Below are 25,743 nucleotides of genomic sequence, written 5' to 3' on the forward strand. Positions count from 1 at the left end.
TCCACTCGTAGCTAGTCGTAGTTGGTCTTAGGTGTGGAGGACTGAGGTCGAGGGGGGTCGTAGGAGGTCATAGACATAGTTGTAGGAGGTCGTAGACATAGTTGTAGGAGGTCTTTTAATTTGGTTAGTCAACACGACTTTGCCATTTTTTTCAACTCGTCTAGGGTCTTCTAAACTCGTGGATTAGGTCGTCCAAGTGGGACAGGCCCTTTAATGATTACGAAGCATACAGTGTCCATAATGTTTGGGACAAATACCCATTATTTATTTATTTGCATCTGTACTCCACAATTTGAGATTTGTAATAGAAAACATCAGATGTGGTTAAAGTGCACATTGTCAGATTTTATTAAAGGCCATTTTTATACGTTTTGGTTTCACCATGTAGAAATGACAGCAGTGTTTATACATACTCCCCCCATTTCAGGGCTCCATAATGTTTGGGACACAGCAATGTCATGTAAATGAAAGCAGTCATGTTTAATATTTTGTTGCATTTCCTTTGCATGCAATGACTGCTTGAAGTCTGCAATTCATGGACATCACCAGTTGCTCGCTGTCTTCTCTGGTGATGCTCTGCCAGGCCTGTATTACAGCCATCTTTAGTTTATGCTTGTTTTGGGAGCTAGTCCCTTTCAGGTTTCTCTTCAGCATATAAAATGCTTGCTCAATTGGGTTCAGATCGGCTGATTGACTTGGCCACTCAAGAATTTCCCATTTTTTAGCTTTGACAAACTCCTTTGTTGGTTTAGCAGTATGTCTGGGATCATTGTCTTGCTGTAGAATGAACCACTGGCCAATGAGTTTTGAGGCATTTGTTTGAACCTGAGCAGATAGGATGCGTCTATACACTTCAGAATTCATTATGCTACTACCATCAGCAGTTGTATCATCAATGGAGATAAGTGAGCCAGTACATTATGGCCATACATGCCCAGGCCATAATGCCCATGTCCCACTTAGGAAACCTGAACGGAAACCTCTGGAGACTTTGCGCCCCACCCAAGGTTTCCGTGCGGTTGCCGGAGGTTGCAGGTAGTGGAAGCAGGTAGGGAGACTGACAAAAACCTCCGGGAACCTCTGGGAACCGCACGGAAACCTTGGGTGGGGCGCAAAGTCTCTAGAGGTTTCCGTTCAGGTTTCCTAAGTGGGACAGGGGCATATCTCCCCACCACCGTGTTTCACAGATGAGGTGGTATGCTTTGGATCTAGGGCAGTTCCTTCTCTCCTCCATACTTTGCTCTTGCCATCACTCTGATATAAGTTAATCTTTGTCTTATCTGTCCACATGACCTTTTTCCAGAACTGTGGTTGCTCTTTTAAGTACTTCTTGGCAAACTGTAATCTGGCCATCCTATTTTTGCGGCTAACCAGTGGTTTGCATCTTGCAGTGTAGCCTCTGTATTTCTGTTCATGAAGTCTTCTGCAGTCAGTGATCATTGACAAATTCACACCTGAATCCTGAAGAGCGTTTCTGAACTGTCAGACGTGTTTGGGAATTTCTCTTTATTATAGAGCGAATTCTTCAGTCATCAGCTGTGGAGGTCTTCCTTGGCTTGCCAGTCCCTTTGCGATTAGTAAGCTCACCAGTGCTCTTTCTTCTTTGGGATGTCTAAACAGTTGATTTTGGTAAGCCTAAGGTTTAACTGATGTCTCTAACAGTTTTATTTTTGTTTCTCAGTTTCATAATGGCATTTTAACTTTAATTGGCACAACTTTGATCCTCATGTTGATAAACAGTAATAAAAGTTGCCAAAGGTGATGGAAAGATTGAAGAAAAGACTAGGTGCTGAGAGCTCATTGATACCTGCATTAAGGAGGCATTTTTACAATACAATACAATTATACAATACAATTCAATTTATTGTCATTTGGACCCCTTGAGGTCCAAACGAAATGTCGTTTCTGCAGCCATACATTACAAAACAAAAAGACCCGAGACACAACACAGTTTACACAAACATCCATCACATCGTTGTGATGGAAGGCAAAAAAAAAATTATCTCTCCACTGCACTCTCCCCCCCGATGTCAGAGTCAGAGTCAAAGTCAAAGCCCCCGGCTGGCGATGGCGATTGTCCCACGGCCATTAAAGCCACGCCGGGTGATGCAAGGCCGCACACCGGGTCTTGGTGTTGGAGCCCCCGGCGTGCGCTCGCAGAGTCCCGTGGCCACTCCAAGCCGCGCGGGGCGGTGCTGTAAGGCTCAGGTGCTCTTCAACCCCGCAACTCGGGCGGGAGAAGTCACCGTTGCAGAAGCCCCGAAAAGCGGTCACCCAGCAGGGACCCGCGGGCTCCCGGCGTTGCCGTCCGCCAAACACATCTGAGCAATTACAAACACCTGTGAAGCCATGCGTCCCAAACATTAGGGTGTCCTGAAATTTGGGGGGGGGGACTATGTATAAGCACAGCTGTAATTTATACATGGTGAAACCAAAATGTTGAAATTGCCTTATGAAAACATCTGATAATGTGCATATTAACCACATATTTAAATCTATTGCAAATCTCAAATTGTGGAGTACAGAGTCAAATAACTAAATGATGGTTCTTTATCCCAAACATTATGGAGGGTACAGTACTTAAGAAGAAAAGCAGCAGGTCAAAAACAGGGCATGAGTTAGCTCTGGCAGAAATGATCAAGGAGAATCCAAAGAGAGTATATTGAGAACTACCTCTGTATTTTCTGTTGATAAAGACATAAAGACTAGGGTACTTGAGGAAAGTTAATTGTGATACCTGTAATCCAGTCTGGATGTGCTGGATATCTTAAACACATGATGGCATATAAATCTCCTGGGCCTGATAAGGTGAACAAAGATCATTGTGGGAAGCTAGGGTAGAAATTGCAAGATCATTGTTAGTCACAGGTGAGGTGCTGGAAAACCGGAGGGTGTCTAATTTTGTTGATGAGAACATAGAACATTACAAATCACCTTTGCACAAAATCCTTAATACTAACTTTCTCTCGCTGGTAATTTACCATCTCCCAATCCACCACATGATGGTTCCTCAGTAGCTGTAGCCAGGGTTGGGGAAGATGCTGGAGCTTTGCTGATTGTCAGCAGTACTCCACATGCTGACATCTTGAGTTAACAGATAGTGGAGAAAGTAAAGCAAGAGCGCTGAAGTGGCAGCTAAAAACTAGTCTGGTTATGTATTGCAAATGTCCTCAGACCACTGCACCTGTGTCATTTTAGTTTAGTTTACTTAATTTAGCTTCTTATTATTGCCACGATACCGAGGTCCTGTGAAAAGCTTTTGTTTGCTTGCTATCCAGTTGGGCGATGTAGTGATGTAGCGGTAGAGTTGCTGCCTTACAGCGGCAGAGACTCGAATTTGATCCTGACTATGGGTGCTGCCTGTACAGAGTGTGTACGTCCTTCCTGTGACCTCGTGAATTTTCTCCGCGCGCTCCAGTTTCCTCCCACATTACAAAAACGTGAAGGTTTGTCGGTTATTTGGCTTCTGTAAATTATCCCTAGTGTCTAGGATAGAGCTAGTGTGGTGATCATTGGTCGGCAAGGACTCGGTGGGCCGAAGGGCCTGTTTCCACGCTGTATATTTAAGCTAAACTAAACTAAACATGAATATTATCCTACCTGACCTCCCGGTGGCTCAGCACTTCAACTCCCCCTCCCATTCCCAATCCGACCTCTCTGTCCTGGGTCTCCTCCATTGCCAGAGTGAGCAACAGCGGAAATTGGAGGAACAGCACCTCATATTCCGTCTGGGGACCTTGCGTCCTTATGGCATTAACATTGAATTCTCCCAATTTGGCTAGCCCTTGCTGTCTCCTCCCCTTCCTTAACCCTCTAGCTGTCTCCTCCCACCCTCCCATCCGCCCGCCCTCGGGCTCCTCCTCCTCCTCCCCTTTTCCTTCTTTCTTTCTCCCCCCCCACCCCCCATCAGTCTGAAGAAGGGTTTCGGCCCGAAACGTCGCCTATTTCCTTCGCTCCATAGATGCTGCTGCACCCGCTGAGTTTCCCCAGCAATTTTGTGTACCTATGAATACTATCAAGCTGTCCACGGTGCACAGCTTCTGCGTATGTTCAAGTAATGCCAGCAGGGGGACACCTGGTCTGCAGTCAACTTTGGAAAACTGGAAAGCACTTGAGAAAAAGGAGGTTGGTAGCACTCATAGGCTCTTCTGGATTTCTGTTCAGTGAGGCAAATTAAATTATGCAGATAACTAATTATTTACAGAAACACATTGCCTATTCCTAACTATAAATTAGTAGAACACATACATTTATAAGCATCAAGTGTAACCTCAAACTTAACACACCCAATGACTAGTACAATAATTACAATTATACAATAGTTCAAAATTACATTAGGATTTACAAAGAGGGTAATAATTTATTTATTTTTCATAATTTTTAGTTTTAGAAATATAGCTTGGAAACAGTCCCTTTGACCCACCGAGTCCACGCCGACCATCGATCACCCATACACTAGTCTATTTTTTCCCATTTTCACCTCCTACGCACCAGGAGGGGAATTTACAGAAACCAATTAACCTCCAAACCTGCACATCTTTGGGATCTTTGGCATGTGGGAGGTAAGCAGAGCATGCAGAGGAAACCCACATGGACACGGAGTACCGGAAAACTCCACACGGACAGCACCCGAGGTCAGGATTGAACTGGGTCTCCGGCGCTATAAGGCGACAGCTTTACCATTGCCCCATTGTACCGCTCCTTAATGCATCCTTCTTTTTGCCTTTGCGCACACTCTCTGATTTGCGCTGCAGCTCTCCCACCAGCTTCCCACGGACAGTTGTCCTTTGTAGTTCCCTGTTGCCCTTTCATGTGGGAAATTACATGATATTGTCCATGACATTGCTCCTCAACAGCACAGAACCCAGTCATCGCAGTTCCCAGTGCATTGTGTTGCATCTTGGCTACACTATAGTGAACCAACATCAGGTCTTGCTTGGGACCTTGGTGTAAAATCCAAGGATCCCTGAAGGTGGCAGCACGATAAGATAAATTGGTGAAGAAGGCAGTTTGGATATTTTACTTCATTACCAGGGCCAAAGAATGTAAGAGCAGGAAGTTTATGGTAAGGCTATATAAAACTAGTCAGACTACTCTGGAGGATTGTATGTAGTTCTTGGTCACCGCTCTATGGGAAGTATGTGGTTACTCTGGAGTAATGTCTGGAGATTCATCAGGATTTGCCTGTACTGGGAAGATCCAGTGATAAGGAGAAACTGGATTAACTGGGTTTGTTTTCTTTGGAGCAACGAAGATTGAGGGGTGACCTGATTTAGGTGTACACAATTCTGAAGGGCATAGATGGTTTGGAGAGTAGGAAACATTCCTTTACAGCAGAAGTATCTAAAACTAGAAGATATAACTTTGGGGTAAAGTAAAAAAGGGTTAGGGGGATCTGTGGAGGAATTATTTTCACTCAACAGTATTTGGAATCTGGAATCTGAGTGGGTGGTGGAGCAGAGAAGCTCACAACCTTTAAGAAATATCCACAAAGGGTCAATTTCTATACTGTATCCAATGACTGAAATGATCTTATCTTTCTGCTGGACTCCTTGCCCCAATACCCTGGTGGCTGGCTGTATTGTAGCAACCAAATAAAGCAGCAAGTCGTTTTCCAAACTGACTATTTCTGAGGACTATAAATACTCCCATCATTCAGAAATGCCAAATAATTGTTCAACTTTGGAATCAAGGGTGGTGAGAGGCTGGAACGTGCTGCTAGGGCTGGTGGTTTGAGGAAAATGCAATAATGGGGTAAAGGAGACTTTTTAAATAGGCGCATGAATATGGAGGGATATGGATTGTGTGCAGGCTGATAAGAGTTGGTCTAGACATCATGTTTGGCACAGATGGGCCAAAGGGGCTTCTCCTGAACTGTCCGATTCTATGCAATTTTATTAGTCATTGGAATGGTGTATATGCATTTGTTTGGATTGTTAAATGGTTGGTCATTAGTGTTGGTTCAGTCAAGGTTTACTCAAGTGAACCTGATGTGATTTTCCCTTCAGCCATGCAATACACCTACTGCATCATTACATAGGAAATCAGATCAAGCAGTCCTGGGTATGGTCATCAATGGGTACCTTTGGAACAACTGTGCTTTCACAATGCATTGCTGGATTGTGGCCCTCTATCACTTACCTGTATTTTTACAATCCTAAAAGAACCTAGCACCAACCCATCTTTGCATCTTTGATCTCCTTCCTATCCACCTCTCCCAAGCGCTCTATGGAGAACCCCATCCTCTACTCCCCATCCGCTGACTCTGATCTTGCAGTTGGTAGAGCTGTTGCTTCACAGTTCCAATGAGTTTCAAACATGATCTTGAGTGCTGGCTGCATGGAGTTTGCACATTCTCCCTGTGGCTGCAAGACCTGCATGTCTTCCCGGAGGATACCCACACAGTCACAGGGAGAATGTGTAAACTCCACACAGGCAGTGCCTGAAGTCAGGATCGAACCGGGTCCCTGGCTCTGTAAGCCATCAGCTCTACCAGCTTCAACACTATATTGCCACTATACTATATCACTGGAGCTTATTTCTTGCACTGTTTCCTGTCAACTTTGTTAAGTATTACTTCCTCTCGAAGTTTCTTTAATATCATACTAATGATATTAGTTTAGAATCAGGCTTACGCAATTCATTTTATATCCATTTATTTAAAAAAAATCCTTATCTTCTATCTATTTATGTATCTTTATAATTCCAGGAATATTGATCTTTACTCAGTTCAAAACCAATGTGTTTTGCTTTAAAAATCTTAACCATGCAGTCAAAATGCCGCACTGTACACAACCTTGCCAATTTGTAATCTCCACAAAGAATAATATTCACCATTGACATTTTGAGATAAATCTGGCCAAGGTGGTTTCTGAAGCAGATGCACAGTTCAGTGTTTTGTGCATGACTCCATCCTGGTAACGGAGTGAAATGTTCAACAGGAGACTTCCCAAGCAGTTGTATGTCACTTAAAATGCCCGCTGACATTCATCAAAGAAGATACCTGGCATTAAGTGCCAAGCACTTTGATTAATGCCCTCTCTTACCAATGATCAATGCTTTGGGTAGAAACAAACAACTGCAGATGTTGGCTAATGCACAACAGGACACAAAGTGCTGGAGTAACTCAGCAGGTTCGGCAGCATCTCAGGAGAAGATGGATCGGTGACATCACCATGTTCTCCAGAGATTGTACCTGACCTGCTGAGTTACTCCAGCACTTTGTGTCCATTAATGCACTGGGTCTATTGATTCCATTGTCAAGTGCTACTCAATGAGACAGTCAATACTTAAAGGGATAGTTATCGTACACTGCTGCCAGAGCACTGACGAGAGTAGTTGTGCAGAGACAATCTGCAAAAATAATGGAGTGGTTTGCTGGGACACTCTCTGAAGGTTGTAGTAACAGTCAAGCAGAATGAATGTTGCCCTACTCCACCTTACAAGATTCATCAGAAGCAAGAACAGTTTGAAGCCTCTTTGGGTGAGAACTGAGGAGGAAATGAGACCAGGTATTGAACAGTGGGTGCTACCATATGGAGGGAGCGGCAAGAGGAACAGGAGGGGAAGTGAAATACTTCATGGCGGCACAGTTGCATAGTTGCTGCCTTACAGTGCCTGAGACCCGGGTTCGATCCTCTGTACGGAGTTTATACGTTCTCCCCATGACCATATGAGTTTCCTCCGGGTGCTCAGGTGTCCTCCAACACTCCAAAGATGTACAGGATTGTATCCTAATTGGCTTTGGTAAAATTGTAAATTGCCCCTAGTGTGTAGGATAATGCTAATGCATGGGCTGATCGCTGGTCAGTATGGACTCGATGGGCAGAGGGGCCTGTTTCTGTGCTGTATCTCTAAAGTCTAAAGTCTAAACATCCAAGAAGTGGCACCCACTTTCCTCTAGCACGGACTGTACCACAAGCATCGTATCTAATAAATGCATGGATGCTTAAACTGCAGCTGCATGTTTATCAGCATTGGGATAACGTTTGGTGACCAGAAAATGTGTACACTGAAACTAACTTTTCATGCAGTTTTGGCTCATTGGCCTCAACTTAAAATCAGCAATTGTTGGAAACTCCCAGCAGATTCAAGAGCATCTGCAGATAAATAAGCAGAGTCAACCAGTCGGGTCCACAGTGGCGCAGCAGTAGAGCTGCTGCTTACAGCACCAGAGACCCCAAGTTCAATCCTGACCAGGGGTGCTGTCTGTATGGAGTTTGTATGTTCTCCCTGTAACTGCGTGGATTATCTCCGTGTGCTCCGGTTTCCTCCCACATTCCAAAGATGTGCATGTTTGTAGATTAATTGGCTTCTGTAAATTACTCCGAGTGCGTAGGATAGGGTACGGGTGATCGTTGGTCGGTGCGGACTCAGTGGGCCAAAGGGCCTGTTTCCACTAAACTAAATTAATATTTTAGGAATTACCCTTCTCAAACTTTAACTTTCTTTCCCTACATCGGTGCTGCCTTGCAGTAATTTCTGTTAATTTCAGATTACTAGTGATTGCAATATTGTGTCTCTCACTAATCCAGTGTTGCATTTTTCTTTCCACTTTCTTCTGATTTCATTCATCTCTTGTTTGCATCGATGCCAGAAAGATCATGACCACCCTCTCCCAGCCAACAGTACAGCACTTGATTACCTAGAGTGTCAATTGTTATGGGGGAGAAGTCAGAGAATGAGGTTGTGAGGAAAAGATAGATCAACCATGATTGAATGACCGAGTAGACTTGACAGGCCGATTGGCCATAATTCTGCTTCTATGACATGAACTTATGAACTTGTGTCATTCAGATTCACTTGTTTTCCGCTTATTGCGGTCATTCCCTTTGATCACACTGTCAGTGCAATTAAGTGCATATGTTTTTATAGAAAGTTAAAGGTTAAGATGAATGATCATTATAGTGAAACATTAATCCTGTTTCTCTTATTTCAAATGTTGCCGAACCTGGAGGTATTTCTAGAATTTCTTGTCTTAATTTCAGATTCCCAGCATCTAGAGTTTTCTTTCCTTTTGGCCCTACACCCTTTTAGCATCTATTTTCACCCAGTTGCCAAAACAAACATCAGCCTCCCTGAACTGCACGGAATCACAAAGGTTTGAAATTTTAATTTCCTCGTCACAAACTGCTTAATGGATCACTGAATCTCTCACTTTCAAGAGAGAGCTAGATAGGGCTCTTAAAGATAGAGGAGTAAGGGGATATGGGGGGAAGGCAGAAATGGGGTACTGATTTGGGGATGATCAGCCATGATCACATTGAATGGCTTGAAGGGCCGAATGGAATACTCCTGCACCTATTGTCTATTGTCTATTGAATACTCTTGGCAAGAAAGAGGAAAAGAGGCGACCAAAATGGGAGCTTAAGCTGAAACACTGTTTTAAGCTACTTAATGGGAAATGCCATCATGTGAAACGTGGTGCAGCCATTTGTGTTGCTACCTTATGGTTCCAGGGTCCTGGGTTCAAACCTAACCTCGGGTGATGACTGTGTGGGGCTGCACATTCTCTCCATGACTGCATGGATTTCCCTTGGGTATTTCAATATCCATCCACATCTTAAAATAATGCTGGCAGGTGAATTGACTGCTGCAAATTGCCCATTAGTGTAAATAAGTGGCAAAAGTACCAAGGGGTAGTTGATGGCCACATGAACGGGAACACAGTGGCATAACGGGTAGAATTGCTGGCCAGTGGCGGAGACCCAGTTTGATCCTGACCTTGAGTGCTGTCTGTGTGAAGTTTGCATGTGCAGCCCTGTGACCGTGAGTTTCCTCCAGGTGCTCCAGTTTCCTCCCACATCCCAAAGACGTACAGGTTTGATGGTTGATTGCCCTCTGTAAATTGCCTGTAGCGTGTAGGGAATGGATACTAAAGTGGGATAACATAGAACCAAAGTGAACTGGTGATTGATGGTCAGTGATGACTGAAGGGCCTGTTTTCATAATGTACCATTCAATCAATCAATCAATCAATCAATCAATCAATCAATCAATCAATCAATCAATCAATCAATCAATCAATCAATAGCAGGGATACAGGGAAGCAAGGAGAGGAAGTCTGGGATCAATGGGATTGTTCTTCTGAAAGCTAGCATGGACCTAATAGGCCAAATGGCCTCCTTCTGTGTTGTTGGTCTGGCCGGTTCTCACGGTGCGACCTGACGCAAGATGTCACCAGAGTGAAGTGGTCGTGGTCCAGCACGAGTTCCGCACGATATAACGGGGGGTAGATAAAGAGTTCCCACGGTACTCGGCAATTCTGTCATTTGTGCGAGTGACTTGTCCGTCTCCCGATCTTTCCCGTTAATCGTGAATGAACATCGTGGACTGTAGTGTAGTTAATCACGTGGCACAAATGATGTCACTTTTTTTCACACACTATATAAATATCCTCCGTTCGTAGAATTGGCTCATTTGCAGACATGCCTATACAAAGTTGGTTCGAGTACAGGCTGGTTGTTATTTTCATTGACGCGCTGTATGCATTAGCGCAACATGTGCATCGAAAACGCTTGCGTGAAGGCAGAAGGGTGAGATTAATTAAAAAGAGAATTAAGAGGAAGTCTCACTGGGTTAAGCCCATGTTTCAACGGAGACCTCAATTTGGACAATATGAGCAACTGCTTAATGTGCTGTGCGAAGAGGATAAAAGTGCATTCAAAAACTTTGTCAGAATTTCACCCGAGCTCTTTAATGAGTTAAATAATAATTTGGGACCTCTGCTGAAGAAGACTGACACTGTAATGAGAAAGGCACTGGAACCAGGGTTGCGCATAGCAATCACCCTCCGCTACTTGGCCTCAGGCGATTCTTATAAAAGTCTATCTTACAACTTTCTTGTCACCACCAACAGCATCTGTGGTATTGTCCGAGAAACCTGTGAGGCGATCATCCAATTTTATTCAGCTGAAGTGATGGAATGCCCCAGTACACCAGATGCGTGGAAGAGAGTTGCACTGGGGTTTGAAAACAGGTGGAACTTTGCTCACACATGTGGGGCTTTGGATGGCAAGCATGTGGCAATTCGTAAACCATGAGGTGGCTCAAATTATTTCAATTACAAGAAATTCCACTCAATTGTACTCATGGCGGTGGTTGATTATAACTACAACTTCCTGTATGTGGATGTGGGCACACCTGGAAGTGTTGGTGATGGCCGGATTTGGAAAGAAACCTGGCTTGGAAAGAAAATGGAAGGTGGAACAGCCGGCATGCCTGATCCAGAACCTCTGTCAGGAGGAGACAGCCCGGACATCCCATATGCGATGGTTGCTGATGAAGCCTTTGCACTACGGCCCTGGATTATGAAGCCATATCCACAGAGGAACCTAACTAGGGAACAGAGGATCTTCAATTACAGGCTGTCAAGGGCCAGGAGGGTAGTAGAAAATTCTTTTGGCATCTTGGCAAACAGATTTAGATGCTTGCTCAAGACAATGGAGCAGAGGCCCAAGAATGTGGAGAGTATAGGATATGCAGCATGTGTTCTGCACAACCTGATCCGAATGAGAGGTGCAGCTGCTGGATCAGCAACATCCATCCAGGACGGTGACATAGTGGACAGTGACACAGGGGAAGTAACACTAGGTGCTTGGAGAAGTGGTGCGAACAAGTTGAAAATTGTCTCACTGCAGCGTTTGAAAGGTAACTCGGGCACATCCAGTGTGAAAGAGCAAAGAGATCATCTCTGCGCTTACTACAATTCACAATTGGGGAGTGTGCCGTGGCAGGACAGCTATATTGATGGGTAGCCGACCACAGGAACACCACTGCATGTTATAGAGAATCTCATTGCATTGGTACCACTCCACCAGTTCCCCCTCTTGTTCCCTGTTGAAGTTATATGGCCTTCTGCCATCTTCCCTTTATGTTATCGTCTGCTGAGGCTATTGGGGAGACAACAGCTACTGGGGAGGCAATCTCAAATCCACCTTGATCACCCTCTCCCTGCTCCAAGGAGCCCACAGGCAGTGGTATCTCTGGCATCTCCTCTTGCCTCTCCACCTGTCTCTCTTGCTGAGTCTCCTCCTCATTTACCTGCATGGCTAAAAACTTTCTGACTTTCTTTGACCCCTTTCTTTGCGCTTTTCTGAGAGGCATCTCTGCAAGTCTTACTGTGAAAAAGATTCTCAAACAATGACAATTAGGTGGGACGTCCTCGATGGACACATGGTCTATTGGCGATATTGAGACCACCTTTTTTACTCACCTTATGTCCCCTCTGTCAAGCTTCCGGGTTTACCGTTCGCAGGAGTTCCCACGGTACCCGCAAGAGTCATTACGGATATCGCACTGGCATCTGCGTTCATACAATGTTGCAACGCTCACCAAAAAGTGCTCAAGTCACTCTTGGAGAAATTCAAAAATGTTTGAATTTTCTCCCGTCTTACAAAGTTACACGACTACCTGCCGTTAGCGCCACGGAGGTCCTCGGTGGTCCACGAATGCCGTATTGTTATCGCAGGAGGTTCCCACGATGTTAAACTCTTGTTAAGTCTTGCGTCAGGTCGCACCGTGAGAAAGCCCTTTCAGAAGACAAGGCTGACAACATTCCTGGACCAAAGCCATTAAATTACTTAAACTCAGTTGGACACAGCAGACACAAGACTGACATTTCACACATGAACCACTGTGAAAAGGTTAATAGAGTAATTCCTCAGACACGCTGTTGAGAGAGTATGAGAAATCTTCAAGAAACATTGAAGCCGCATATATTAGATTGCCAACAACACATGTGCCAAACGTGCCTTCCCTCCCTATTTCTTTATTCTTGTTTTAAATATTCTTACTTTGCTCCCAGTGTACTTGTTTCTAATATGTGGGAATTTATTCTGATTCTAGGTAATTGTGGGTGGGGATAATTTACTGTAATGATTTCACAGAGTGCAAATAAAATTTGATGCTGATCAGTGATCAAGGAATGTTGTCTTTCTAAGTCCATAGATTGTAATATCTACATATATCTTGGGTTTAGCGGAATTCATTTGTTACCGACTCCCAGAAAATTTAATATAGAGACAGTTTAGTTTAGTTTAGTGATACAGAGTGGAAACAGGCCCTTCGGCCCAGCAAGTTAGCACCGACCAGTGACCCCTGCACACTAATACTATCCTACACGCACTGGGGACAATTTACAATTATACTAATTATCCTACAAACCTGTACATCTTTGGATTGTGGGAGCATACCAGTGATCCTGGAGAAAACCCACGCAGGTCATGGGGAGAACGTACAAACTCCATACAGGCAGTACCCATATTAGGATTGAACCCGGGTCTCTGGCACCACCGCTGTACCACCGTGTCTCTCCTCGGCGAAGGAACCCTTATGAAACCTGGGGACTGCCTGTGGCATATATTTTTGAGTCGAGACCCTTGATCAGACGGAAGAAGGGTCTCGATCCGAAACGTCACCCTTCCTTCTCTCCAGAGATGTTACTTGTTACTGAGTTACTCCAGCATTTTGTATATAACTGTGGTTTGATTACTTTGGACATAGAAACATAGAAAATAGGTGCAGGAGTAGGCCATTCGGCCCTTCGAGCCTGCACCGCCATTCAATATGATCATGGCTGATCATCCAACTCAGTATCCTGTACCTGCCTTCTCTCCACACCCCCTGATCCCTTTAGCCACAAGGGCCACATCTAACTCCCTCTTAAATATAGCAAATGAACTGGCCTCAACTGACCATAGGCTTCATGTAAATTGTTAATGATTGACAGCGACATACAGTGAAACAACACTATAACCAGCTTTGTATTTATTTATACGACATTTTGACAGAGGAAATTCCAGCCCAACCATCTTCAGTTGCTTTGTCAATGTCCTTCCTTCCATCATTAATGGGGATGTTCATTGATCATTGCACAATTTGCTATTTCACAGCAAATTAAGTAGTCCATGTCTGGATCCTGCAAGACCTGGACAACATAAGGAGCAAATAACATTAATGCCAGATTATGATCACCTCTCACATGTCTAAACATTTACCCTTGACATTCCCATTGATGAGCTTCTCCCCATCAACAACAACCTCATGGTCACATTGATCAGCAACTCACCCAGACCCACCACTGTGGCCGCATGTGTACGCCAAATCCTTCCTGACACATAAAAAAAGTGTTTTCTTTCAACCTCGCACAAGTCAAGAGCATGATGGCGTACTCTGCTTGCCTGGGATAAGTGTGGCTCCAGTAACTCTCAAGAACTTCGATACCATCCAGAACAAAGCAGCGCACTTAATTAGTAGACCCTATTCTAGACATTCTAAACATTCATTCCCTCCACTGATGGTGGATAGATGTGTCCCATCTCTCAAACCATCTACCACCAAGAATGGCAAAGGTAACAAGTGGATGGGAACATCACCACCTGCATGTTCACATTCGGTGAACCTGTAGGTGGTGATGCCTGAGCCATAGGGAGAGGTTGTGAGGCTAGGACTTTATTCCAAGGAGTACATGAGGATGAGGGGTGATCTTATAGATGTGTACAAAATCATGGGAGAAATAGATTGGGTAAATGCCCAGAGTAGGGTAATCAAGAACCAAAGGACAGGTTTAAGGTGAGGGGGGAAAGATTGAATAGGAACCTGAGGGGTAACTGTTTTACACAAAGGGTGGTTGGTATATGGAATGAGCTGCCGGTGGAGGTAGTTGAGGCAGGTAGTATTGTAACAATTAAGAGACATTTTGACAGGCAGATGGATAGGATAGGTTTAGAGGGTTATAGGCCAAGCCAGGTCCTTTCATGTGCTATCATAATGTACTCCAAATATATTATAAGGTAAAACCTTTATCAAAAAAGCCACCAAAGATATCCCGTATACAGACTGAACAAGTAAATGCCAATGTGGACCTTTAAATCCTTGTTATTTTTTAAAATATGCCTATAAAGGTGTCTTGTTTACAGTGGCGCCAGTTCATTCTATGAATAAAATGAGCAGCAATAGTCTGTGACTATCAGATCATTGAAATAAACAAATGGTCAATCATAATCTGAGACTCAGTGATTTACTCATTTGTTCCAGAGTGCAAAATCTTCCTTTATCCATCCTTGGAGGAGACATGGGATTTAAAATCTATTTTAAAATGTTTTCAAAAGTAAAATGGAAGGATATTATTGGTTTTACAGGATGATTTTCAGTTTAACAATCATAAATAATTTCTACCCACTGCGACCCTATGACAGTAGACAGGGCTTCAGATTTATGGTCCCTATCACTTAAAATGTCCCTGTTAAAACAGGAAGTCACTTCTGCAGTCCAAAAACAAAAACCATTATCCATTTGCATTCACATTGATTTACAAATTGCTGGCAATAGATTTTAAATATTGTGTGTGTTTTCTCCCAATGCAATTGTGCTTATGCAATTCAAGATGTACTCCAATTGACTTTACATTACAAACTATCTACTAAGTAAGCATGTTTAACTGGACTGGCAAAGCAAAGAGGATTTTATCTGCATTGCTGTGAAGCAGAATTCGTAGATTCAGTTATACAACATGGAAATGAAATGTCCTCCTTGAAGTAAAGACACATATTCATCAAGTTATAGAGTAAATCAGTAAGGAAACGGTCCCTTCGGCCCATACGGTCTATGCAAACCAAGATACTATTCTGCACTAATCCCATTTGCCTGCATTTTGTGCATATCCCAGTAAAAATGTCCTATCCATGTATTTGTCCAAATGTCTTTTAAACATTTTAATTGTACCTGCCTCTACAATCTCCTCTGGCAGCTTATTCCATAAGCCACCACCCACTGTGTGAAAAACCTGTCCCTCAGATCCCCTTTAAATCTTTCTACTATCACCTTAAACCTATGCCCTTTCATCAGACTCCCCTACCTGGGAAAACGATTGTGACTGTCTGGCCTATCTATGACCCTCCTAATTTTAAAATCTCTGAATCACCCGTCAGCCTTCTTTGCTCAGGCAAACCAGACACATCTTCATAAGTTCATAAATGATAGGCGCAGAATTAGGCCATTCGGTCTGTCATGTCTAATCCACCATTCAATCATAAGTGATCTATCTTTCTCTCTGAACCCTATTCTCCTGCCTTCTCCCCGTAACCCATGACAGCCCTACCAATCAAGAATCTATCTATCTCTGCCTTAAAAATATCCATTGACTTGGCCTCCACATCCTTTTGTGGCGATGAATTCCACAGATTCACCACCCTCTGACTAAAAAAAGTCCTCCTCCTTCCTAAAAGATCGTCCTTTTATTATGAGGCTATGACTTCTAGTCCTAGATTCTCCCACTCGTGGAAACATCCTCTCCACTCGATCGAGGTCTTCACCAATTTCTCCTAATAACTCTGGCTCTCCAGTCCTGGCAACATTCCTGTAATTTTTTTCTGCACGCTATCCAGCTTAATAAAATCTGAAGAATTTCTGAAGCAGTTTCATTACAGGTTAAACAGGTTTGATCTGCATTTTTTAGAAACAGATTAATATCATCAACTAAATTCACCAATAGCACAGCGCCACTAAACAAGTTGCAAGGACACATTGGCCTTCCTGAAGGGCTTAGATATAAATAATTGCTCTATGGTATGCTAAGGAAGATCAAATACACTTTCTTTAATCCTTTTAATACTGTTAGAAATAGAGGGTTAGAATGTTCTTTGTGGAACAACAGGGTACATCTGTCAGCAATGACTGGATCTCTGCACTTAACTTGACATGTGCAGCATTGGTTCTTGCTGATAGCTTTCCCTCTAGTAATGATAGGGCAACAGCCTTATTATTATAATTAAAGTAAAATCCATTTTTAGGTTTAGGGTTATTGTTGTCACGTATATAAAGATACAAATAGAAGCTTTGTTTTGCATGCTATCCAAACAGATCAGATAATAATATACATAAATACAATCGTCAATCTCAAGTACAATAGATAGAGCAAAGGGGAAGCTACAGAATGTTTTTACATGCTACAAATCCATGTGTCTATAAGTCAATGGCATAGCAGATCTATGAGGAACTGGGTCAGCAAGATGGAGCAGGAGAGGAAACGTAATTGAGCTTTGCATGATTTTACCCATATTATAATGTACTTGTTTCAGTGGTTTACTATTGTACTTTTACAAATCCACTTGGTTGAGAATTTATTCAGTTTAGTTTCGAGATACAGCATAAAAATTGTGTAGCGAGGTAAATTCAGGAGGAAATTGTGGACAGAACTGAAAAATTGTACGGGCAAAAAGTTCCTAATGGGAGTTATCTACAGGCCCCCAAACAGTAGCCTGGATATAGGGTGCAAGTTGCATCAGGAATTAAAATTGGCATGTAACAAAGGTAATGGGAGATTTCAATATGCAGGTAGATTTGGAAAACCAGGTTGCTACTGGACACCAAGAAAGGGAGTTTGTAGAGTGCCTCCGAGATTGATTCTTAGGGCAGCTTGCACTGGAGCCTACCAGGGAGAAGGCAATTCTGGATTTAGTGTTGTGTGATGAACGGGATTTGATAAAGGGAACTCAAGGTAAAGGAACCATCAGGAGATAGTGAACATTATATGATGTTTTAATCTGCAATTTGAGAGGGAGAAGGTAAAATCAGTTGAACAAAGGGGACTATAGAGGCATGAGGGAAGAGCTGGCCAAAGTTGACTGGGAAGGGACCCGACCAGGGATGACGGTGGAACAGCAATGGCAGGAATTTCTGGGAATATTCCAGAAGATGCAGGATCATTTGATTCCAAAGAGGAGGAAAGATTCCAAAGGGAGTAAGAGCCAACCGTGGCTGACAAGGAGAGTCAAAGACAGTATAAAACTAAAAGAGAAGACGTATAACATAGCAAAGATGAACAAGAAGCCAGAGGTTTGGGAACCTTTTAAAGAACAACAAAAGATAACTGAAAAGGCGATATGGGGAGAAAAGATGAGGTACAAAATTAAGCTAGCCAAGAATATAAAGGAGGATAGAAAAAGCTTTTTTTTTTTTTATTTATTTTTTTTTATTTATTTATTAGAAGTAGACATATTATACAATGTAGTTACATATTATAGTAAAAAAAAAACTTATCATATACATCAGTCATACATTATTAAAATTTACCATTATCAATTACTTCTGCTTCTAGTATTTTTATTTTTTATAGAAAGCGAGAAAAAGAGAGGGTAGAAAGTTACAAATAAAGAAGAAAGCAAAAAACACAACAGAAAAACAAGGGAGGTGGAATAGGTTACTTGTAATACATCAATGGAGATAGGTTCGTAGGTTATAAAGTATAGAGTATAGTTTTTCATCTGTTCCTGAGTTCAAGTTTCAGCTGGGTCCTCGTTCTGTGCCAATCTATCCCTTCAGATAGTTAATGAATGGAGCCCAAATTTTATGGAAAAGATCTTGTTTGTCCATTAAGACAAGTCTAATTCTTTCTAAGTATAGGGTCTCCGACATTTCCGTAATCCACATTTTTATTGTGGGGGTTGTAGGGCCTTTCCAAAATTTTAATATTAATTTTTTTCCGGTTATTATACTGTAATTGAGGAAGTTTCTTTGGTTTGTTGTGAGTGTTAAGCTTTGTTCTGATATTCCAAGTATTATTAATTTTGTGTCTGGGTCCAGTTTTGTATTAATAACTTCTGAAGTTATTTCAAAAATATCTGTCCAGAAATGTTTAAGTTTTATACAGTTTGCAAACGTATGTGTTAAATTAGCCTCTAAATGTAGACATTTATCACAAATAGGAGAGATTTGTGGGAAGATTCTATTTAGTTTTATTTTAGAGAAGTGTAGTCTATGTAAGACCTTGAATTGTATTAAAGTATGTCTGGCATTTAATGAACATTGATGTATTTGTTGTAAACTTTCGTCCCACATATCTTTCGTGATAGGATGACCTATTTCAATTTCCCATTTGTATCTATGTGGTTCGGTCGGTGGTACCTCGTTATTTAGTAGGGTGTTATAAATATAAGCTATTAGTTTTTCAGTATTAGGATGCTTGTTCAGACACTCATCAAGAATTTCTGATTCCCTATTCCTGTAAACTTGTGTATTAGATTTAACATAATCTCTAATTTGTAGATATCTGAAAAAATTATTTGAGTGCAGTCCATAATTCAGTTGTAACTCTTGAAATGAAAGAAAAGTACCTTTCCCATAAAGATGTCCTATATTTTTGATTCCATGATTTTTCCATTGTGTGAAACCTTTGTCCATAAAGGATGATTTGAACAAAGGATTATTTACAATGGGAAGGCAGAGTGGTATATTATTCAATTTTAAATCTTTTTTTATTTGTTTCCAAATTCGTATTCCACTATGTATTATGGGGTTTTCTTTATAGGTTTTTTTGTGCTGTTTTGTGGGGGCAAATATGATCGGTCCAATTTCAAAAGGTAGACAGTCTTCCTTTTCCATCATTAGCCAATCTGGTTGTTGGTCCATTTCTTCCAGCCAAAAATTCATGTTTTTAATATGGACTGCCCAAAAATAAAATAAGAAATTTGGCAAAGCCAGACCTCCATTTATCTTTGATTTACATAAATGTTTTTTACTTATTCTATGATTCTTATAATCCCAGACAAAACTTGTAACAATGGAGTCGACTTTTTTGAAAAAAGTTTTTGGGATATATATCGGAATTAATTGAAGTAGGTACAGTAGTTGCGGTAAAAAAATCATTTTTATAGCATTAATTCTCCCAAGCATTGAAATGGGGAGTGTTTTCCAGTATTGAATATTCTTATGTAGTTTAATCAGTAAGGGTGGGAAATTTAGTTTAAATAAAGAGGTATATGTCTTAGTTACCCAGATTCCTAAGTATTTAAATTTATCTTTAACTATTTTAAAAGGGGATTGTTGTATTGTATTGTATGTAAATTGAATTTTGTTATTGGCATGATTTCGCTTTTATTCCAATTGATTCTATATCCTGAAAACTGACCAAATTGAGTTATTAGATTTAATAGGTTTGAAATACTAGTTTCTAATTTTGTAATATATATTAGTATAGATATGGGAGATTTCAATATGCAGGTAGATTTGGAAAACCAGGTTGCTACTGGACACCAAGAAAGGGAGTTTGTAGAGTGCCTCCGAGATTGATTCTTAGGGCAGCTTGCACTGGAGCCTACCAGGGAGAAGGCAATTCTGGATTTAGTGTTGTGTGATGAACGGGATTTGATAAAGGGAACTCAAGGTAAAGGAACCATCAGGAGATAGTGAACATTATATGATGTTTTAATCTGCAATTTGAGAGGGAGAAGGTAAAATCAGTTGAACAAAGGGGACTATAGAGGCATGAGGGAAGAGCTGGCCAAAGTTGACTGGGAAGGGACCCGACCAGGGATGACGGTGGAACAGCAATGGCAGGAATTTCTGGGAATATTCCAGAAGATGCAGGATCATTTGATTCCAAAAAGGAGGAAAGATTCCAAAGGGAGTAAGAGCCAACCGTGGCTGACAAGGAGAGTCAAAGACAGTATAAAACTAAAAGAGAAGACGTATAACATAGCAAAGATGAACAAGAAGCCAGAGGTTTGGGAACCTTTTAAAGAACAACAAAAGATAACTGAAAAGGCGATATGGGGAGAAAAGATGAGGTACAAAATTAAGCTAGCCAAGAATATAAAGGAGGATAGAAAAAGCTTCTTTAGGATGTGAAAAGTAAAAGATTAGTTAAGACAAATGTGGGTCCCTTGATGACCAATGTTGGACCCTTGAAGATTGAAACAGGTGAATTTATTATGGGAACAAGGAAATGGCAGACGAGTTGAAAAGGTACTTTGGTTCTGTCTTCACTAAGGAAGACACAAACAATCTACCAGATGTACTAGGGGACAGAGGATCTAGGGTGACAGAGGAACTGAAGGAAATTCACATTAGTCAAGAAATGGTGTTTGGTAGACTGATAAATTTGGTAGGCTGATAAATTCCCAGGCCCTGATGGTCTGTATCCCAGGGCACTCAAGGAGGTGGCTCTAGAAATTGTAGATGCATTGGTTATCATTTTCCAATGTTCATTAGATTTTGGATCGGTTCCTGTGGATTGGAGGGTATCTAATGTTATCCCACTTTTTAAGAAAGGACAGAGAGAGAAACATGGATTTATTGACCAGTTAGCCTGACATCAGTGGTGGGGAAGATGCTGGAGTCAATTATTAAAGATGTAATAGCGGCGCATTTCAATAGCAGTAACTGGATCGGTCCAAGTGAGCATGGATTTACGAAGGGGAAATCTTGCTTGACTAATCTTCTGGATAAGGGAGAGCCAGTGGATGTAGTGTATCTGGACTTTCAGAAAGCCTTTGATAAGGTCCCACACGGGAGATGTGGGCAAAATTATTCACATATAGAAAATTGGTTTGCAGACAGGAAACAAAGAGTAGGAATTAACGGGTCCCTTTCAGAGTGGCAAGTAATGACTAGCGGGGTGCCCGCAGGCTCAGTTGCTGGGACCTCAGCTATTTACAATATATATTAATGATTTAGATAAAGGAATATTAGCAAATTTGCAGATGACACAAAGCTGGGTGGCAGTGTGAACTGTGAAGAGGATGCTATGAGGATGCAGGATGCAAGTGGTGTTGTACTTCCGGTGGCGCTGGTGCCAGCAGCCTCCACCTACAGCCCGGTATCTTTTTGTTTTTTTGTTTATTTAGTTATGTAAAAGTGTGTTTTTTTGTGGGTTTTTTGTGTTTTTATGTGGGGGAAGAGGGTACGGTGCGGGGATACCGTCCTTCAGCCACTTCCTGGTGAAGACGCGACTATTATTCGAGTCGCGTCCTCGCCCCCCCCCCCCCCCCCCCCCCCCAGCGGCCTACCTACTGGATTGGCGTGGCCTTTCCTGCCGGGACCGACCAGAGCTCCAGCAGCGGCGGGACAGCGCTGATACATCGCGGGGCTGGCGATGCCTTACCGGGGATCTCCGTCTGGAGCCCGGAGTGCTGGACCTGCTGCACCGACATCCTGGAGCTGTGGTTTGCGGGGCTCCCAACGCGGGCGGCGCTGATGGACAGCGCGGGGTCCTGCGACTCTGCCCGGCTCGGCCTGCGGACACGGGAGCTGCGGACTCCGGCTGCGGGAGGCGGCTGATCGGGAGGTCCGGGCCGCTGAGGAGGATGTTCACCGTCAGGGTTCGGCGTCGGCGTTCCACCAGCCCGGCGTGAGGGCCTGAACATCGGGCCACCCAGGGCGGCGACTGCGGGTGCTAGGAAGGCCTCGACCACGAGTGAACATCTGGGAAGAACGGAGTGGAGGCTGGCTGGACTATGGTGCCTTCCTCACCTTGGTGCCACTGTGTTATGTTGTGTCGTGGACTTTCACTGTTTGTGCTTTTTTTTTAAATTCTATTTTATTTTTAATATGTTTTATTATTTATTATTATTTATTTATTTTTATTTTTATGATACTGCCTGTAAGGGAAATTCATTTCGTTGTCTCTAACTGAGACAATTACAATAAATTTGAATACAATACAATAAATTTGAATACAAAGGATGACTTGGTTAGGTTGGATGAGTGGGCAGATGCATGGCAGATGCAGTATAATGTGGATACATGTGAGGTTATCCATTTTGGTGGCAAGAACAAGAAGGCAGATTATTATCTGAATGGTGTCAGATTAGGAAAAGGGGAAGTGCAGCGAGACCTGTCTGTCCTTGTAGGTCAGTCACTGAAAGTAAGCATGCAGGTTACGGTACAGGAGGCAGTGAAGAAAGCTATTGGCATAATGAGAGGATTTGAGGAATGGAGCAAAGAGGTCCTTTTGCAGTTGTACAGGGCCCTGGTGAGACCACACCAGAAGTATTGTGTGCAGTTTTGGTAATTTGGTAATTTGAGGAAGGACATTCTTGCTATTGAAGGAGTGCAGCGTAGGTTCACAAGGTTAATTACTGGGATGGAGGGACTGTCATATGATAAAAGAATGGAACGACTGGGCTCGTATTCACTGGAATTTAGAAGGATGAGAAGGATCTTATGGAAACATATAAAATTATTAAGGGATTGGACACGCTAGATGCAGGAAACATGTTCCCGATGTTGGGAGAGTTCAGAACCAGGGACCACAGTTTAAGAAATATGGGTTGGGCCATTTAGAACTGAGATGAGGAAAAACATTTTCACCCAGAGAGTTGTGAATTAGTGGAATTCACTGCCTCAGAAGGCAATGGATGCCGATTCACATTCAAAAGAGAGTTAGATAGAGCTCTTAGGGCTAGAGGAATCAAGGGATATGGGGAGAAGGCAGGAATGGGGTACTGATTGTGGATAGGGGTGCTGGCTCGAAGGGCCGAATGACCAACTCCTGCACCTATTTTCTATGTATCTATGTATCTATGTGGGTATGTTGCAAAGCCTACCTGAAGCGTCGCTGAAAATCTGTCGCTGCGGGTGTGCGCGATTTTGGCGCCGTTAGAGGGGGGCGGGTTTAAAACACGATTTTCTCTAGGCTGTTCAAATCGAAGATGTTCAGCCTAGTTAATTATTAACGAAAAATCGCTGGAAGACCCCGTCGCAAAAGCTATTATTAGTTTTAAAGGCCTCGTATAATAGTTATAGTAGTTTAAAAATCAATCTCTAAACCCGCGACCACCGGCAGCTGTCAGGGTCGCATAGAGCAAATAATAGAAGGTAGGCTGCTTATTTTTACATTAAAAAGGGCTTCTTAAGATCCCTTTATACAAAGTTTAATATTGCGAGGAGCTCATTTTGGGCCCATTATATCCCGCAGTATTTTTCTGGGCATTTGAGGCACAAATCTACCGCAATGTGAACGTTCTAAACCAGCGCGTTCACAGGATCCCAGTAGAAAGCTGATTTAAAATGGACTTTAATTTACAGCAATTAAACACTAAATTCCTTCCATTTGGCCTATAAATTAATGTAAATGAGATTTAAAAATCATGTTTTATTGTGAATTATTTATGAATATTATTTCAACACTTAGGCTATTTAAAAATGTTAATCATTTATTAAGAAATGGATAGATGTTTAGATCTAGTAATTGAAGTTTGAAATTAGCTACAATTGGGTAACTAACTAATTATATGCTTTAATTTCAGGTCATCCAAGTAAGATTGTTTTATATTTGTTTCAGAATGGTTCAATCTACGATAACTGAAAATTTCATTCAGTTCTCTTAATTTTTAAGAAGGTTATGGGCTTTTGACTGTCCACGATCACAGCTTTTTTGTTATGTCCATAGAAAATCAATAGGGAACAAGATGCTAATTTCCGAGTATGATTGGCTACAATCTCGCATATTTACATGCAAATGTTAATTAATATGCACTGTCCCTATAAACAAAACATTATTATTATTACATGCCTATCCAATTTATTTTTAAATGATACCAACGAACCTGCCTCCACCACTTCCACTGGAAGCTCATTCCACACCGCTACAACTCTCTGAGCAAAGAAGTTCCCCCTCATGTTACCCCTAAACTTCTGTCCCTTAATTCTGAAGTCATGTCCTCTTTTTGGAATCTTCCCTATTCTCAAAGGGAAAAGCTTGTCCACATCAACTCTGTCTATCCCTCTCATCATTTTAAAGACCTCTATCAAGTCCCCCCTTAACCTTCTGCGCTCCAGAGAATAAAGACCTAACTTATTCAACCTTTCTCTGTAACTTAATTGTTGAAACCCAGGCAACATTCTAGTAAATCTCCTCTGTACTCTCTCTATTTTGTTGACATCCATCCTATAATTGGGCGACCAAAATTGTACACCATACTCCAGATTTGGTCTCACCAATGCCTTGTACAATTTTAACATTACATCCCCGCATCTATCCTCAATGCTCTGATTTATAAATGCTAGCATACCAAAACCTTTCTTTACCACCCTATCTATATGAGATTCCACCTTCAAGGAACTATGCACGGTTATTCCCAGATCCCTCTGTTCAAGTGCATTCTTTAATTCCCTACCAGTTACCATGTACGTCCTATTTTGATTTGTCCTGCCAAGGTGTAGCACCTCACATTTATCAGCATTAAACTCCATCTGCCATCTTTCAGCCCATTCTTCCAAATGGCCTAAATCACTCTGTAGACTTTGGAAATCCTCTTCATTATCCACTATCTTGGTATCATCTGCATACTTATTAATCCAATTTACCACACCTTTATCCAGATCATTGATGTACATGACAAACAACAAAGGACCCAACACAGATCCCTGAGGCACCCCACTAGACACCTGCCTCCAACCTGACAAACAGCCATCCACCATTACCCTCTGGTGTCTCCCATTCAGCAACTGTTGAATCCATCTTGCTACTCCTGCATTTATACCCAACAGTTGAACCTTCTTAACCAACCTTCCATGAGGAACCTTGTCAAAGGCCTTACTAAAGTCCATATAGACAACATCCACTGCTTTACCCTCGTCAATTTCCCTAGTAACCTCTTCAAATAATTCAAGAAGATTAGTCAAACATGACCTTCCAGGCACAAATCCATGTTGACTGTTCCTAATCAGACCCTGTTTATCCAGATTCTTATATATATTATCTCTAAGTATCTTTTCCATTAATTTGCCCACCACTGAAGTCAAACTAACAGGTTTATAATTGCTAGGTTTACTCTTAGAACCCTTTTTAAACAATGGAACAACATGCGCAGTACGCCAATCCTCGGGGACTATTCCCGTTTCTAATGACATTTGAAATATTTCTGTCATAGCCCCGGCTATTTCTACACTAACTTCCCTCAATGTCCTAGGGAATATCCTGTCAGGACCTGGAGACTTATCCACTTTTATATTTTTCAAAAG

This window comes from Amblyraja radiata, chromosome 14 (assembly GCF_010909765.2).
Source record: "Amblyraja radiata isolate CabotCenter1 chromosome 14, sAmbRad1.1.pri, whole genome shotgun sequence".
In the NCBI taxonomy this organism is placed as follows: Eukaryota; Metazoa; Chordata; class Chondrichthyes; order Rajiformes; family Rajidae; genus Amblyraja; species Amblyraja radiata.